The sequence below is a fragment of the Cheilinus undulatus genome, linkage group 2 (assembly GCF_018320785.1).
Source record: "Cheilinus undulatus linkage group 2, ASM1832078v1, whole genome shotgun sequence".
Lineage (NCBI taxonomy): Eukaryota > Metazoa > Chordata > Actinopteri > Labriformes > Labridae > Cheilinus > Cheilinus undulatus.
In genome coordinates this window covers 19,057,535-19,075,016 of record NC_054866.1, presented here as the reverse complement: position 1 = coordinate 19,075,016, position 17,482 = coordinate 19,057,535, and the positions used below count along the sequence as shown (strand labels likewise).

General features: G+C 37.9%; 1 long non-coding RNA gene across 1 annotated transcript in view; it reads left to right on the top strand.

Annotated features, from left to right (window-relative positions):
• The first annotated feature begins 6,953 nt into the window (after window positions 1-6,953).
• The window catches only part of LOC121519090, a 181,984-nt gene continuing 171,455 nt past the window's right edge, over window positions 6,954-17,482 (top strand). Inside the window, exon 1 of the long non-coding RNA XR_005992689.1 lies at window positions 6,954-7,268. This is a non-coding gene — a long non-coding RNA (uncharacterized LOC121519090). The remainder of the gene's footprint in view (window positions 7,269-17,482) is intronic.

The following is a 17,482-nucleotide window of genomic DNA, read 5'->3' as shown; positions in this document are numbered from 1 at the left end:
GCCATAATTGTGCCAGCCTCATACGTCACAACTCCGCCGTGCCTGAAAGTACTGCCTCTTGTCGCTGATTGGTCCTGTCACTTTCTAACCGGGCCCAAACGGTTCAGACGGAAGCTTTGCAAGATGGATTCGCCAGTGAAAAATAAGGACGCGGGCCTATCCATCTGCTTTGCAAGGTTACTGTGTTGTGATAAAATGGCCGAGGCTAAACGCCAGATGAGGACAGTGGTGACTAAAGCTAAAGGGAGAAAATAAGAGACTAACCAGTCAGCAAGCTAGACTACTGGACAGGCTTTTACACATTTGTGAGAGATGTGCATTTTACAACAGCGCATCAATGGAGGGTTTATACTTGTCTTTATAAATGTCACATAAATGAGTCAATAATGTTTTATCAATGAAGACGTAACTAATGCTTTACGTATGCCAGACCTGCCCACAGAGTTGGCTGAGCCCCTGTAAAACACAGAGAACGAGCCTTCCCATCTGTGATTTAATGATAATGTCAATGCATGTGTGATGGATCAGTAGCACTGGAGCTAGCTAGCATACCGACAAACCGTTACCTCATTTTAAAAGTCAAAAATGTGCTGATTTGTCCCCTCTTTGCCACTTTTCATTCATTTTTGCCACTTAAACATTTTTTGCCACCTCCAGCCCATTCTTCACATTTGACCTTTTTTGTCATCCTTGTCATTTTTGCAATTTTAGCCCAATTTGCAACTACTTTGACACGTTTCCTATTTCAGCCCATTTTTGCCACTTAATGCCGTTTTTAACCCATTTTTTCACACTTTACGCATATATTTGTCAATTTTTGCCACTTTTTTGCCAATCTTGTCTTTTTTTGCCACTTTGCAACACATTTCTTTTACTCCTGTTTTCACCACTTTTAGCCCATTTTTGACACTTCTTCTTGCCCCTTTTCACCATTTTTTGGATGCTTTTCACAATCACTCAATTCTTTTCCCTTAAAGCTGGCTCAGTTTCTTTTTATTGTCTGGCATCCTTATATTGGCTTGGCTTTGCTACTTTCCTAATTATTTAGTACAATGTGCCCATCAACATTATGAAAAGGTCATTCTGTTTTAGGAAGATTGATTTATATTGGAAAAAGTTAAACACTATAGGATATATAAATAACATTCATTATTTCTTTGATAAGGTTCAGGTCAAAAATAAAGTATGGATATCACAGACTAGCCTTACAATGAACCATGATATTGCTGACCTCCATGGGCCCCCAGTTTTGCTGGACTCCAGGAAGCTCCTTAATCCCCCTGGTCTTAATAATGTGTAAATATTATTGTTAAAAAAACAAGGTTTGAAATTGTGTAAAAATATTAGGAACATTGTTGTTTATTTATATCAGACATTTCAAAATAATCCCCCACTGTATCAATAACTTGTCATAAATAATAGCCAGTTTTATTTTTTTTTATGTACGGAGTCACGACACTTTTATAGGTCCATCTTCATAAAAAATCCATGCCTATTGATATTTTTGCTTACTGCATGGCAATTCTTGAATTGTCTGTGAAAACTCCCCTCCCATCCTGATAATCAGTGCAACCTAAAGTAAATGGTTATCTTAGTAAAGTATTTACTGGTGTGTGAATTCATATTGAGTCAAAAATGAATATATACTTAAATCTAACACATTTTAACATGCGTTTTTTAATCGAAATCACAAGAATATGACAAAAACTATCCTGGATGTGCAAACATTAAAAGCGTAGATTTAAGATTGGCTTTATTAAGAGAGTGCAAAGGCTTTTTTATCATTTCTTTTGCAATTGGTTTATACTCCCACTGTAAGGTTTTTGCTTATTCATCAGGCCAGCTTGATGTAATTTCCTGTAATTTCTTCTTAAATACCACCTAAAGATGAATTATTCCCCCTCTTTAGTATCCCAGATTCAGGTCCAGCTCTTAAGACTGTTTAAAAGATTTTGCAAACAATGATCTCCTGCAGAGAGATTGAGTCTTCAACTTTTTTCACAGCATGTTGCCATGACTGAATTATCTGCCAACTTTAGTGAGTTTTGGGGCATGTCAAATGCTGCTGTGACTGTGTCCTTATTCTCCAGTTTTTTCGATTTCTCTTAATATAGCTTGGCAGGCTATAAAACTGAATTGTCCTTTTGGGATGAATAAAGTTGCCTGAATCTGGATGTTAGGCACCCCTATACGGCTGCAGAGTGTGGGAAAAATAGTGATAATAGTTCCTTTTGTTTCAATCAAGGCCTCGCCCTGAAGTTGATGCTGGGGGTTTCAATCAGCAAAAGAACAAGAAAGTCACAGCAAAGCTTAGTCTGCCGAAAACAATGATGAATCCAGTTTACAAGAGGTTGTGTCAAAAAAGAAAAAACCTGTAACTTTGTGGCCATCTATGAACTGCTGCCCTGGTAACTACACAAACAAACGAAATGGTTCCATAAAGCCGAATCATGTCTGAAACAATGTCAGCAGGCTTTTTGTATCTACAGATAATGCCAGGCTGCATTTCCTTCTATCACTTAGCAGTCTTAGTTTTCCTGAGTAGCACTTTACAGATGGCTCAGGAAGTTTCTCAGCCTCTCTCTCCTGTCTCTTGCTCTCTTTCTCTTTTCTTTCTGTCTGTTTGTGTGAACTCGCTGCTCCCGTTCCTCTGCCTGGTGGTTACACAAAACGTCCTGATACTTTGCCGGTAGAATCTGGGTCAGCGTGGGGAGCCTGAGATAGCACAGGCACGAGGCTGACTCGCTGGAGCAATACGTCACACATCGAGGAGACAAAAAAAAACTCCTTTACCCCTGCAATTACAGAGAATTACTCAAATAACGATTACCTGATGGATGCAGACACTGAGGTTATGACGCCGGGGTCACTGGAACTACAAGAGGGGGCAAAGTTGATAATGTGTCACTAAGAAGCTTCAGACACTTCAGTAATTAAGACTCATTTCATTTAATGAAAATGAAACTACATTGTTGATCAACAAAACAAGTTAATAAGAGAAGATAAATGAGGTCATTTCTATTTTAACTTTGGTCTTAAAAAACGAATTTAGTACTCTGAGTCTTTCAGTAAAAGTCTTGCATAGAAATGCAGCAGTACATTTGATTGAATTCATTTCTTTGTGATAATTTATATATTTTTTAATAAGAATGTTAGAAAAAAAGGGGGAAACCTTTTGTTTCGTTGACTGTTTTGGATATTAAAGACATTTTTATATATGTTGATACACTTTTCAACTATAGACTGATTTAAACTCATGCTATGTGTATTTAAGTATTGTCTCATAAGATGTAGAAGCCCAAAGCATGCAGCAATACATGTTATCTGGTGCATGCCAAGGTGTTTTTGTTTTTTATATTTTTTTAATGCAAGTTCATTGCCAGCACTTTGGGGAAATCATTTTTTCCCTTTACTCTTTGCGTTCATATTCTTCAAAATGAGATTGATGTATACTTCAGAAATGTTTTAACAACAGTAAATAAATGTGAAGCAATCTAAAGAAACTCACAGTTGTGTGTGAAGAGCATTATTTTCAAAATGATTGAAAAAGTGCAAAAAAATTCAAAATGTCTCAAAATAGGTGCCAAATGACCTAATATATGGTAATATAAGAGCAATAATTCCTTAGTAGACATGCACTAAAATGTCAGTTTATATATGGCTCTTACGATGGAAATCATAATGAAGATATTCACCTGTAACTGGACTCAAATGAATGAAGCATTACGTTGATGTAGGTGAAATTTCCTATTTCTTTCCTCTAATGTAGTTTTGTGATATCATGTAAAAATGTCACTGAGAGGAGCTGAGAATAAAAAGACTTTTCTACTACTATCTAAATAATGATTATAATAATCTGGGTTTAATGTAGAATTGGTATGGTTATTATTATTATTATTATTATTGGATGCATTTTTTCTAACTTAACTAGATGACACAACACATTATATTGAGTTTCTTAAACTACTTAAGATATTTACCAAATGAAAACACAGATTTAAGTTCATCAACACTTTCTGGGGGCTCAACCTAAATAGTTGGCATAACTATTTCAATTGATATGCACATATTCAATTGAAAACTTTTCTGCCATCTCAACATTTTTTAGCTACGAGCATGTTATGTCAACTAAGGGGCATCATAAAAGTACTGTTGGACTCAAAAATGCTGTAAAACTATTTTTTTGTTGAGTCCTCTTTTTTGTTTTTACAGTGTACTCAAGTCAATTCATTATGACTGTGGTCATTCTACTTGTAAATATACTATTTGAAGTGTTTTCAGTATTTATATTTATATCTGATCATCACTAACTTTCCATCTCACTGGATGTATTTTTTCTAGGGCTGTCAAAAGATACAAATTTTGAGATAGCGATTAATCCCAGAATTTCCGTAGATAATCATGATTAGTTGCACCTTTTAACTGCATTTTAAAAATTCCACTATTTGCATTTTAAACAGTTTTTGTGTCATTTTGGATTTTTCTACTGTCTTAAACTTAGAGTAGACTAGGACTTCCTGTTTGTGTACAGACCTACGTTTAGGTAGATCTAAGTTTAAAAATAGACTTAACCACAAAAAAGGAGTCTGCTATGGACTGACAAGGAAACATAAGATCATTAAAAAGGTGCAGATGACTTTTGATGTGACCACTGAGCTGTCTATGAGATTTTAAAGTAAAATGTGACAATAAGGAGCAGTTGTGGACTTATTAATATAACTATGGCTGCAAGGAGACGCTGTCACAGCTGGAACCTAAGTGTGTTGAAAGGAACAATAAAGTATAAGATTAATCGCAAAAAAAAAATATTAGTTCACTAATTATGGACCTTCATTAATCCCAATTACCTTGATTTATCTTGACAGCCCTAGTTTTTATATTTTTAATTTTGCAAACATAAAATGTGAGGGAAATGCATCCTTAGATTGAGACCTCCTTAATTCATGTAACTCGCATACAAAACAAAAAGCACAAAACAGCCAAGGACAAAACCAAAATCACACCACAGACCAACAAAACAACACAGTACATGCACTCAGCTGTTTGTCCTAATCCCCAACACTGATGTAAGATGTTTTTAAAAACAAAATCATTTTCAAATTGCATTATAGGGTTCTGCCTTTTTTCTTGTTGCAAGTGTTTTCCTGGTAGCTAGAGAGTTCTTTCCACCCAGGGACAATTTCTGAGGGGTTTGGATGCCTTCTCCTTACTCACTTCCTCGCTTACAGTGAGATTAAAACCTGCTTTCATATCAATTCTTCTTGTCCGACATGTCCTGTTGACATGAACAGGGTGAAAGGGGAATAGAGACCTGTAATCAATGGAATGTCAACCTGATAACAGAGGTCCAAAATAAAGAGAGAAGGTCTCATGGCCAAAGCATGCTGTTTTTTACATCATCTCATTCTTCATTTTATTCAATTTCTATCCCAGAGAAATGATCTAACTGTATTTACACTGCATCAGAATTTTAGAAATTCTTTTTTGTATGTATGACGATTAATTGCACATTCTTGCCATCAAACAACTGACAAAAATAGGTTTGTAACATTAATTAGAAAATATTAAAAAATTGTCTTTGCTTTTAATTTTATAATTCTATGGATAAAATCCATATTCTACAAATTAACATCATCTTAGATTAACTAGAAAGTGGACAGTCTGCCCTGATCTCCACTTCTTCTGTTTTAAAGTAAAAACTTTTTTGATGCCATTCAGAAGCATTTCCTTTATTGCTATTATTTTTAATCCACCAGTAATGCAATTTTTCTCAAATTGTAGACATATGTAATCATTTGCAATCAATTAATCATAAAACTTAAGTAAATTAAATTCTTTTCTAATCTACTGACAGCACGTAATTTTTATTAACATTGTTTTAATCTATTTTTTCAATTGTCTGCTTAAATGTATAGTTTTATTTCTAGTCTTCATTTATTTCATTACATTTATACTTTTTTTTAGTTGATCTTTTTGTTTTTTCTCCATTTACTTGGAATGCAACTGAATTTGTCTGAAAGATAACATTTCAATGAAGTTTGATGTATTTGAAAATGTTAAAAAAATCATAGTTAATGAGAAAGCACATTGTCAAAAGAAAAATCTTATGTAACCTAGTGCCTCTTTCGTGTTTTTAATTTGTATTTTAAGACAAGGAGAGTTAATCTTTACCGCAGGGTTCATAAACAGAGTTAAAAAGAGTATAAAAAAGCAATAGAACATGAGGGTAAAATAAGATTTTCTATAACCTGCTCTGTGCACTCATTGAAAAACAAATATTGGTTTTGGAAAAATTACATTTTTTGCAGTGGACGTTATGATATTAAGAACATTGAAAAGTTGTCATTGCTTTGATAAATAACACTTCACATTTGTGTAGATATATTTTATCTTGTTTGAGCAGGATTGCAGCAGGATATGTTCATTAAAAAAGCAGTGACCTTTTTGATTGCATTGCCATTTTGAGCGACACATCCATTAGTTTTGGATTAAATATTACATCACTGAAGTCTAGACAGCCATCATATGTTCATGAGATTGAATTAGATGGATTTGGATTATGGAGAAACCCAGCAGTAGGAGTGTTTTCTGGCACTTTGAGTTTGTATCATATTTTCTCACCCCTTTAAAAGCTTAGCTTTGCAGTTTGTTTTGTTATTTTTCTGTTTTTTGTCTTGGAGCGGGGCGGACTTTGGTCCGAGCAGCATTCCTGATCCCAGCTGGCCAGGGAGCTGCAGGGAGAGAAGGGAGAGAGCGAGGAGGGAGGGGATGGGAGGGAAGGGAGGGGGGAAGGAAAGAACAAGGGAAGGGAAGTGAGTGTTACAAAGTGTGCCTCTCGGTTGTGGGCATGCCCAGTAGAGTTCGCCTTGCAGCCCGAGATCCAGCCTCTAAATTTGAACAGGAGGTAGACGAGGTGACTGACTCTCTCTCTCTTTCTCTCTCATAGAGTTATTTTTCTCCTCCTCTCCCTCAGCGCTCAGTGTGTGGAGAGATTTTTTTTTTTTTTTTTTTGCAGTGGAAGACAAGGAGGAGGTGGGTGCAGGTTTCAGCTGGTGCATAATAGAACATAAAGAAAAATAAGAAGAAAAAGAGGAAAGAAGACAAGAGAAGAAGACGTCTCCCTCCTCCTCTGACATATTCCAGACTTTTTCCTCAGAAATAACGGAGGGACCAACTTCAAAAGGCAGTGAGGAAGGAGCTGGAGAGTGAAATGTGAGAAGAGACAGAAGATGAGAGGCTGACCGGTGCTGTGTTTGCTGTGAGTGCAGGTCAGTGCTCAGGAACCACCAAACCACTGCTCTCTCTTTTGCCTCTGCTTCCAAACTCCTCTATTCTCTCTTCATACAAACACTGCTTTCACATCTGCTAGTAATCTGAGTTTTTAAAAATTGTTGTTTTGTTTGTAACGGGACAAAGTGAATGACAGCCTGTCAGCAACCGGCGACCGGTATGACCCACAGCTCGCAGTGAAACTCCAGCTGCTGCTCCCCTCAGGGCTGCATATGGAAACAGTTTAGTTGATCAGCTCAGATGTTCACATGCCTGTTCACACGTGTTCAGGGAAGAAAAACTCGCTGAATGCGCTAGCCACGTGGTTATGAGAAAGGTGAAATCACAGAGACGTACCGTGGGATGGGTGCTCACGTGTGGGAGGATGATCAGAGTGGAGGTAGGAAGAGATGATTAAATTTGGAGTTTTGTGAATGGAGTTTGTCTGGAATTGTGACCTTTTGATGAGTGCAGAGGCTTACAGACAGGATGGAGATTGAAAAGGTGATTTTTATTTTTATATCTTAAAATTTATCTCTTATACTCACTGAGAATCATCTTCTCTAATGACTTGTTATGTTGTTTTTTTATACATTTTTCCCACAACTCTTCTGTAAGTAATGATTTATAACTTAATTTATTCCTTTCAGCTAATGCTGCCTTGGCTTCACCTTAAATCCTGTAAATCCTTTAATAATATTGGATTTATCAGAGTGGATTTAGGATTTTGATTATTATTTTAAAGTAAGAGCTCAGTTTGTGATCTTATTCCAACAAAGGCAAAAAGTGTTTTAATAAAGACTCGTTATTTCACATGTCAGACAGCTCACCTGTCTGGAGCCGTCCTTCGTCCAAGGCAGCCTCGGGGGCCTGTCCCATTAGCTATCCCGGCATGCTTTGCTGCTGACAGCCAAGTGTCAGCAGAGGCCTCCCCAGGGACTCTTTGTTGACAGGTTTATTATTCTCCAGGCTGTAAAATGGGGCACACAGAGGACACAAAAGCATGGAAGAATTATTATTATTATTATAGCATTTTGAATTTTTGCTATTTTTCCCTGCCGTTACAACCACTTTTTGTCATTCTTATACATGCTCAGATTACACAGTTTCCTATCATGTTTATTTATATTTCCTATTTTGATCTGCCCCAATCAAAAGTCATATACTAACACATATATATTTGTTTTCCTGTAATGTATAGCAACATTCTTTTTACATTTTCTGAAGCAAGAAAACATCACATCTTCACATTTGAGATGCTCATTTTTAATTGGTAGTATCATTTATATAGGCATTTAAATTGCTTGTAAAAATGGCAATCAGCTGCAATAACTCAGCTTATTCTCTCTTATGTATGTATTTTGTCTTTTTCAGTATACTCTGGCCAAGTTTGAGAATATGCGTAGCCTCACCTAGGTCATTTATATCGCTGCTGGATTTTTCTGTAGGAAGAAATGATGACTATTTTTCTGAGTATCACATTCTTGCCTCCTCTCCTCGGTGATAAGCGGTACTAAGAAATGTTTACAGAAACTGTCCGTTGTCGTCATCCCTGACATACCTCGCATACTGATCCTCTCTGCTCCTTCCTCACACTGTTTTAATGGGTTTTATTTCCTTTAATATCAAAGTTTCTTTTTTTACATGTGTTAGTGAAACTTTCTTATTTCGATTAGATTCTAATGAAGGTTTTCTGTCCTCTCTAAGTTTCTCTTGTGATTTAGGTGAGGTTAAAGATGCCTGTTTTACTTAAATTTCTTTTTTTCCAAGGAATGACAAAAGCAGATTTTTAAAAGGACGGGTTTTGCCATTGACTTTCTTGTCTGATGATGTTCCACATATTTGGTCACCTTTGACTTCTGCAAGGCGTTCCACTTTTATTTACACAACCCGCGATCCGCAAGCGTGAATTTCATTCTGATGTTGCTGCTTTGTTCAGAATTCCCTGTTATTTTTCTTTCTTCCCTCAATAATTACTCTACAATAGACTTTTCCCTTTGTGTCAGAGGATTTTTTTCTTTTTATGCTTCCTCTGAAAAGCTCAAGAAAACACATCACATATGCTAAAACCAGATTGGATTATTTGGAGTTTGCTGATGAGCAGAAAATCCTGCCTACAAACCTGGAGCTTTAAGTGTGACAGCAAAACGACTGTTACTTAAGGAAAGAGCAGGTGTGTTTTAGAAAATGCATACATTTTCAAAGCTTGACTCATAATAACGAGAAAAGTCTGAGTATTTGAAGCTGTGTTTCTTTATAAACTGATGTAACACTTATAGCTTTGAAGAGCTTTTTATCTGGTTATGAAACAGACTTGAATTAACACTCGTGTCTCTTTGAGCTGCAACAGTGAACATCATTGATAAGACTGTTTTTTTCTGTATCATAATTTTTTTTAACCCCTGCAGGAAGAGTCAGACTAAGTGATGCATGCTGCAGCCACAGGCTTTTTCAAAGTTACTAAGATCATTGCTGAGTGATAAACTGGCTGTTAAAAGACTGAAAGATGAGATTGTTGTAAACACTGCCTACACATGTAAGGGACAAAATCAGCAAAGAGAAAAGAGGCACTTTTGTTGTGGTCGCAGGCGCTCTCTCTTGCATTGTGTTCATTATTTAAGAGGTGCCAGCCGGTAGAATTTAATTTTCAGCTCGGTTTTGAACAAAGAAACCTCCTTCAGAGCCTGACCAAGAGTACCCTGTATTTTGGTAGGAATACTAACACAAACAGCAGATAATACAAAGACTGAGGCTACAAGCACTTCAGTTTGAATTCACCATGAACTGAACAAAAGGAAACTCGAAAGGCATTCAACACAAGGTACAAAATTCAGAATAAAAAATATTCTACCAACACAAAGTTACTTTAGTATCACTTCAACACAGACAAACAACAGAAACTCTCCTCCACAAGTGCAGGTGTCTTTCCTGATTTCTGCCGGACCAAGTTACCATTTTTCCACCATGTGCTCACATTGTTAAAACAGCTAATTAACTTGTTAGCTGTGGTTGTCTTAAAATGAGGAAAGGAAAGATGCAAGCACGTGCACCTAGGACCATCTAAAACCTGGTGAAAGTCTACAGCCTGTGACGGTGTGTTCCTAATATTTAAAGGATGCATTATAAAAATGGACATACATCTACTGAGCTTATTTCACACACGCAAGCTGAACTTCTTTGTCTAATATCACCGCTTTTGCAGATAAATTCAGTTTTAATTGGACAAAACATTTTCTTTCTTTGTTTTTTGTAAGCTCTCCCCTGTGTGCACTTCTGTCTAACACATGCAGAAGTTCAATACTCACAAGGTCTCATGCAACAGGGAGTCAAATTTGAGACAAATTTTAAACAAAACTTGAATTCCACCAACGAACAAGCCAACATAAATGTATACAGATTTTCCAGAACTCTTTACACATGCATTAGAGCATTGGTTCCCAAGCTGGGGTCTGGGGCATCCTGGGGGTGTGTCTGTCTAATCTGAGGTTGTTAAGATAAGGCTCACTCATACTTTTTAAAATAATAATAAAACACTTATTAGTAGTTCATACAAAGGTCTTTAGGCAAGAACCCTTTTGTTTCATGTTATTTTGTTTTATTTGAATGATAAAAATTAGTCCATGTAAGACCTTCCAGGCCTCTGCTCTTCTTAGAGCTTACAAGTGGGTTGGGGCTTGATGAAAATAAGTTGGGACCCAGTGGATTAGAGCCTTGGTTCTGTACTGGTGGGTTGGGACCCAAAAGTGTTCTGCAAAGCCATTTTCAGTAATTTGCAGATGTAAACATGTTGCAATAGCTAAATGATATGCTTTTATTTTTAAGGGAATTCTCCGTCTCTTTGTTCCATCACATGTTTTGTTCCATCTGAAATCCAAACTTCACCATTTTTCATTAAAAACATTTGGTTTTGATAAAAATTAAAGACATTTGGGTCCTGATTTGTTGTTAAGAAGGTGGATAGTCCTGATGCACGTTCAGTTAAGGAAAACGTGCATTAGAGAATATCTAGGGGTACCAGCAGAGAAAGAAAGTAAATGATAACAGCCTATGTTTATAAAAATTTAGAGCTCACAGGATCTCATTAAGACCTAGATCCAGTTCACTCTTGACAGCAGGTCTGGAGATTTAATAATTAGTGAGATTACCTGTTCATCTTTTTGATCTTTTCTTGTTTGGCATGAATGCTTCAGCAATTTATAACCTGAATCCTCCATCAAAACATTTGATACAGTCTATTGTGTGCATTCTGTGTATTTATTTGCACTGTGAAAAAGAAAAAAGTTAAATCAGCCAGGCTGAGTGTGGTCTATTTAAGACTAAACACTGAATTTCCAGTGTAAATAGGAATGTGTCGGCCTGCAGGCACACCTTGCTCCTAAAGGGAATGAGACCTGAAACTCTGGTTTCTTTCATGTATACTGAAGGGACTCAATCCAACTTATTTGCACTCTGCACCTGACATTGCATCAGGACTGTGCGCTGAGTAAGGAGCAATATATAGACAGGTACAGCACCCTTTATGCTTTCAAAATATAGTGCCCCTCGACTCAACGAACACTAAAGTTTCCAAAGGTTTAGCCCTCAATCCAACACACCATCTTTAGCCAAGGACAATAAAGAATTCCCTTGTGTAGTCAGAGTTACCTCCAGATTACTGAGATGATCCTTTCTCTTCCTCCAGCACCACAGGGATCCTCTCATGGAAAACCTTAACATTAATTTAGAAGAATCCCAGGCATGATAAGCAAAAGCAGAGGAGTCTCTCACAGTCACTCCTGCCACTCCAAAAAATGCTAAAACATAAAAACAAAATTATTTTGCCAACTGGTGGTAAACAAGCAACACCACACAAACCAACAGTGATGCTTCTATTTAAGCCAGCAAAGCATGAAGACGTAGTGAGCCTTGTTAGTGAGCCTAACAAATCAAATCGCCACAGAAATGTTTGATATTTATTTCAGACATTCTTAAATCTATATAAAATAGGTCTTTAAAGTATTTTAGTGGAGTTTATTACAAATCAACTCACCACAGGGACAGAATAGTGCAGACTGACAACATTTGCTGCACCGCTAAGAATGCAGGGGCCTCCGAGATTATGTCCCAAAGATAATAAACCATGTTTGTGTAGTTCCTCATATAGTTTGTCTAAAGCCAAAGGCCAGACTACACAACCTTTTAGTTTAAGATTGTCGCTGTGTTAGATTAGACAATCACAGAGCCATATATTTATACCATGACTTAATAGGTGATATAGAGGAATGAAGAGGGGATGGGCTGGACCAGTGCTTCAAAACCTTTTTTCCCTGGACCCTCCCCAAATTGTATCTAAAGCCGAGCTCCCCAAATACCAATACGAATTTGAAAACAAAAGATTGCTGAAAAAAATCCACATCAATTTTAATTGTTTCATGGGAAAGAGTGTCCTATTAGATGAATTTTGTTAATTTCAGTCAAAGTCTGATATTTAATTTCTGTGCAGCTGTGTCACTTTTTTAGTACCATGTGTTTTTGTTGTACGGAGTTTGTACATCTACTGGCTACAGTATGGTTGTTGAGCTCTCAGCCTCCAAGTTGCTCTGCCCTCCTCCGCCTTTGACTTTTTGTTCTCTCTCAGGAGTATTCTCAACCAAACTAGCACTCAGTGGTAATGCTTACAGTGCACTTTTTTTTTTAAATGCACGATTATAAACTAATAAGGAGGAAAACCAAAAAGAAAATCATGACAAACCTTGCCGGTCTGCTCAGTGTCGTTGCGTATTCCAGCATTTACTGAGCAATGCGGAAACAGTTTGCAATACACAGTGAATGTGGGGAAGTTTCAGTCACGTAAGATCTCCTGCTAACCTGGCGTGCCAGATGGATGTGTTTCACACATCCATCTGGTAAACCACTCATACACAGCATTTGGGGAAGGGCAGAGCCTTTGAAAAAAACTTGGAGGTGAGTTGGATGAATGTTCTGTCTGTCACATCAATCAGAGCAACAAAACAGGTGATGTAGCCGCTGCCGAGCTGCGCCCCTACCGAAGGAGTAAACACCATATAGAACTGCTTAACGTAAAACATGGCGACTGTAGACATGTCAGTACATGACTTTTGTCTTTCTTGAAAAGAAAACAACTCACTGTTGTTCTTGGTTCTTATTTTAACAAAGAAATGCCAAGTTCTGATAAAACTGGTGCTTTAGCAGCATCCACGCTAAGCTCTTCCGCCACAGTTGCACCAGCCTCTTGTTGCTGCTTGATCTGCAGCAATCAACGTCACAACTCTGCTGCACCCGAAAGTACTGCCTCTTGACGCTGATTGGTCCTGTCACTTTCTAACCAGGCCCAAACGGTTCAGATGGGAGCTTTGCAAGATGGATTCGCCAGTGAGAAACACGGAAATAGGCGTATCCATCTGCTTTGCAAGGTTAATCTCCTGTGGCATGAGACAGGACAGCTGCACGCACTTTTGGTCATCGCGTCACATGTCTAAGCACTTTCTGTTGGTACGTCACCCTGGTGTATAGGATAAAGTAAACTTTTTAGATGAAAAATTAAGTATGTAAAGTATGGCTAACACACCTGATTTTACAGTAGGTTGCAATTAAAATGCATTTAACCCTGATTCACTCAGAAATTAATCAGCATTTTTTAAAAGGTGTTTGAGAGCCTTACTACTATGCCATTCAATGACCAAATGAAATCTATTTTAGTTTTCATTTTAAGAGGAAGTCCCATTAAGATCAGAAGGAATTCAGATTGATTCTCCTTCATTCTCTGGTTCTGAAACATAAAGTCAAATTCACTTCCCTTTGTTTGGTGTCGAACCAGGCCAACTTCATTCAAATTGAATGAGATTTAATCAAATGTGACAGACTACGCCTTCACAGTCTGGAGAAAAGCACTAAAAAGCAAAGCTGCTGTTTTTAAATCCAGGTTTTTACGGGCTTTGATGGTAGGTTTTCTTGACTTGCTATTTTTTATGCTTGAAAATAGACTTCAAACTTTTATACTCTATGTGAATTTACAGTTTTAAGACGTATCTCCTGAAGCGTTATTCTCTTAGTAATGCTTACATCTACTTCTGTTAGGTTTCAACATTTTTTATCACATTTCCAGCAGAGCTTTTTTTATTTCACAGTTATTCAGTCTTTTTTTTAACTTGGTCATACCCTTGATTTGAGAATAAATAAAGAAAATGTGATGAATCACTCCTTTCTGCATGCTCAGGGGTGGAGTAAGAAGTCTTGTAATGTTTTTGTGTTGCAGTATTGTTGCTCCATATGGGCCAGCTCAGAAAACTTTCAGAGCTTCTTTTATCAGAGAGTTCATTTATCCAGCCAGGACGATAACTCCCTTTCTCCTGGGAGACTGGGTTCCCATGCGTTCCTCCCTGGATCCCACCCCTGATGTCCCATCTGAGGCTGCATCGTCCATCACACAGCAGGCGACCATGTTTTCTGAAAGGGCCGTGAACTTGTTACCTCCTTCAGCCCGGCCGGCCTGAATGTCAAACCCATTTTTCTCTCTTTGTGCTCCCTTTTCTCTGCTCTTCCCCTTCCCAGGATTGAAATAATTGGGCTGTATTCAGAGCGACCAGGTTGCCAGTGCAGCTTGTGAATAGAGATATCAAGTCTGGTGCCACCGTTTCCCTCTGACCTCCCTTTCATGGCTCTTTCCTCTCCTTCTGCTGGCCTCTCTTTCGGGGTCGTGACAGGTCATCATCGTGGCTCCAGCCTCTCGGTACAATGACATGACATCCATGGTACATTATCTACAGTGGGTCAGCCGGCCTGGAGCTCCGTCTATAGGCTATTCTTCCCTGCTCTGTTGTCTTGCTGATCTCTGGATGCAGCCTGCTCGACATGGCGCACATTCAAAATGGCAACCTCAAGGGGCTTTTATTCCTCCCGCAGAATTCAATCACTTCTCTCTCTCTTCTCCTTTCTGCCTCTCTGCTGAGTTATTCAGAGTTTAATGAGGGAAGGGAAGATAAAGGGAAGCTTATGGTTTTGCTGGATGATGAAGAGGCTGCCTTTTTGTTTCTGGTGGAGGAGCCACACAGCGAGTGTTCATGTGAAATGAAGTTTTTTTTTTTTTTTTTTTTCCAAACCAGAGGAAAGGTGATTGAGAGGTCTGAGAAAGAGCCAGGGAGTCTGGAGAAGAAGAGGTCATTAAAGTGTCAGGAGAGCCGTAGTCCTTCTAATATTCAAAATTTTGGAGGCAGTTATTAATAAAGTCTTTCCTCACAGTATGGAGGTAAAAATCTTAAGCAGTATTACAATAAGTAAAATATCTGCAACAACAGCAATCAACAATTTTCACTTCCAAAGCTTACAGCAAACCCCCCTCTTGAGCTGCAGGTGCAGAAATTGTTCAAAAAGTATTATTTTAAAAAGAAATGAAACTGTTGAAACCCTGAGTATAAACTTAAGTGAACTCCTGTTATCTTCCAAAAGTTAGGAAACTATTGATAAAAATGCTAACATGCAACTTCAAAGAATAAGTCGCAGCTCAGTAAGCAGCCCCATCAACAAACACTTGGTGTTGGAAAAAGAGCCTTTAAGAAAAATAAAGAACCACTTCACTCTACTAGGTCTAATTATCAGCTCTGCTTGGTTTTAAGAGAAGAATTATAAATTAAGTAAACACTTCAGACTTACCTTTCAAGGACAGGTGCATATCAGAGGAATGAGGCCTTCAAAAGGTTGTAAGCAACACACTGTCTAAAAAACACATTTATTTGAAAACAAATTTATTTGCAACTCTTAGCATCCACGAGTTGCCCACAGAAATGGTTAGGCTCTTAAAGGCAGACTGAATGAGAGGGGTTTTATTGCAGACCGTACATCTTTGACAGCCCTTCTTACAGACCGCTCTGTAAGAACGGTAATACATGCAAAACTTTACAAATAAAATTGGATTAAACCTCCATTTAGGGTACGGATAAGGGTTAGGATATCAAAAGTTGAAAACCTGACCTGCAACACCTGATTAATGGAGCAGAGTAAACAGTCTGCTTACTGGAAATAAGCTTGTCCTTCATGTAAACATTCTAGGGCAGCAAATGTAGCTTAATGTAGCTTCGTTAGCTGTGTGCACTACGTGGATAATGTAGCTCAAAGATAAGGAAGCTAAGGCTAAGCTCACAAAGCTGCTGCATAGCTACATTCTCATGTAGATACAATAGCTTTAGCTACATTTGCCAAAGCTCACATTCCTAAAGCTAACTTAGCTATATTGGCTTTTGTAGTAACATTACTTATGTAGCTAGCATAGCCATATTAGCTTCAGCTGAAGCTAGCAAAGTGAGCCACAGCTAGGTATTTACTTTCAAAAGTGGTTGATCCATAGCCTAGGTTAGACCTGTGACCTTTTTCTCTTTCAGCTCTGAAATGTTGCTTAGACTGTAGGGTTTACAATGTAGCTATTTCATGAATGTAACTGCCATTCTTACATTGTACATTGTAACTGCCCCTAAGTGTAGACGGTCTACATTTAGGGGCAGTTATAAGGGGGACAGAGTAGTTATGAGATGGTGAAGCTGAATCATGGGTATTTTATTTCAAAATGAAGAGGTTAAAACTGATAATAATACATAATTTATCATCCATTTCTTTTCAGTGGGTAGGTACACTCTCCATGTCAGCTGGTACAACCAAGGTAAAACAGATCAGTTTTTTTGTACCATAAAACTCAAAAACATAAAATATTTTATTTTTGAAATATATGCGTCCAGTTCTAATAAGTATTAAATTAAGGACGTGTCAAAGTATTTGCCTGTTTAATTTGCATTTAGTGGCAAATGTCAGAAGAATGAAGTCCCATATGTCATTGACCCATATATTGTATATAAATGAATGTATATAAAACTTGGGCACGTGGGGTGCTAAGGATTCATCATGTGGCTTGAGAGGGGGGCAGAGTCAAGCTCGACACATGTATGTTGTTCATTAGCCAGAGTCAATCTCTTTTGTCCAGATCTTTTCACCTTGGTAATTGTCTGGAGACAACAGGCCATTTACGAGCCCTTGGGACATCCACAGCACAACCAGGGGCTCATGGCAACCCTCTACCCACCCGGACAGTACCCTAGGCCATGCTTACTTGCCAGATTCACCTCTTACTGTTCCCTAAAGGTGTGGGCTTTATTTTTTCAACAGATTTTTTTTTCCCCCATGCCTCTGGTAATATGCAAGGACATCCAGAGCGCTACTGGGGTTGTGT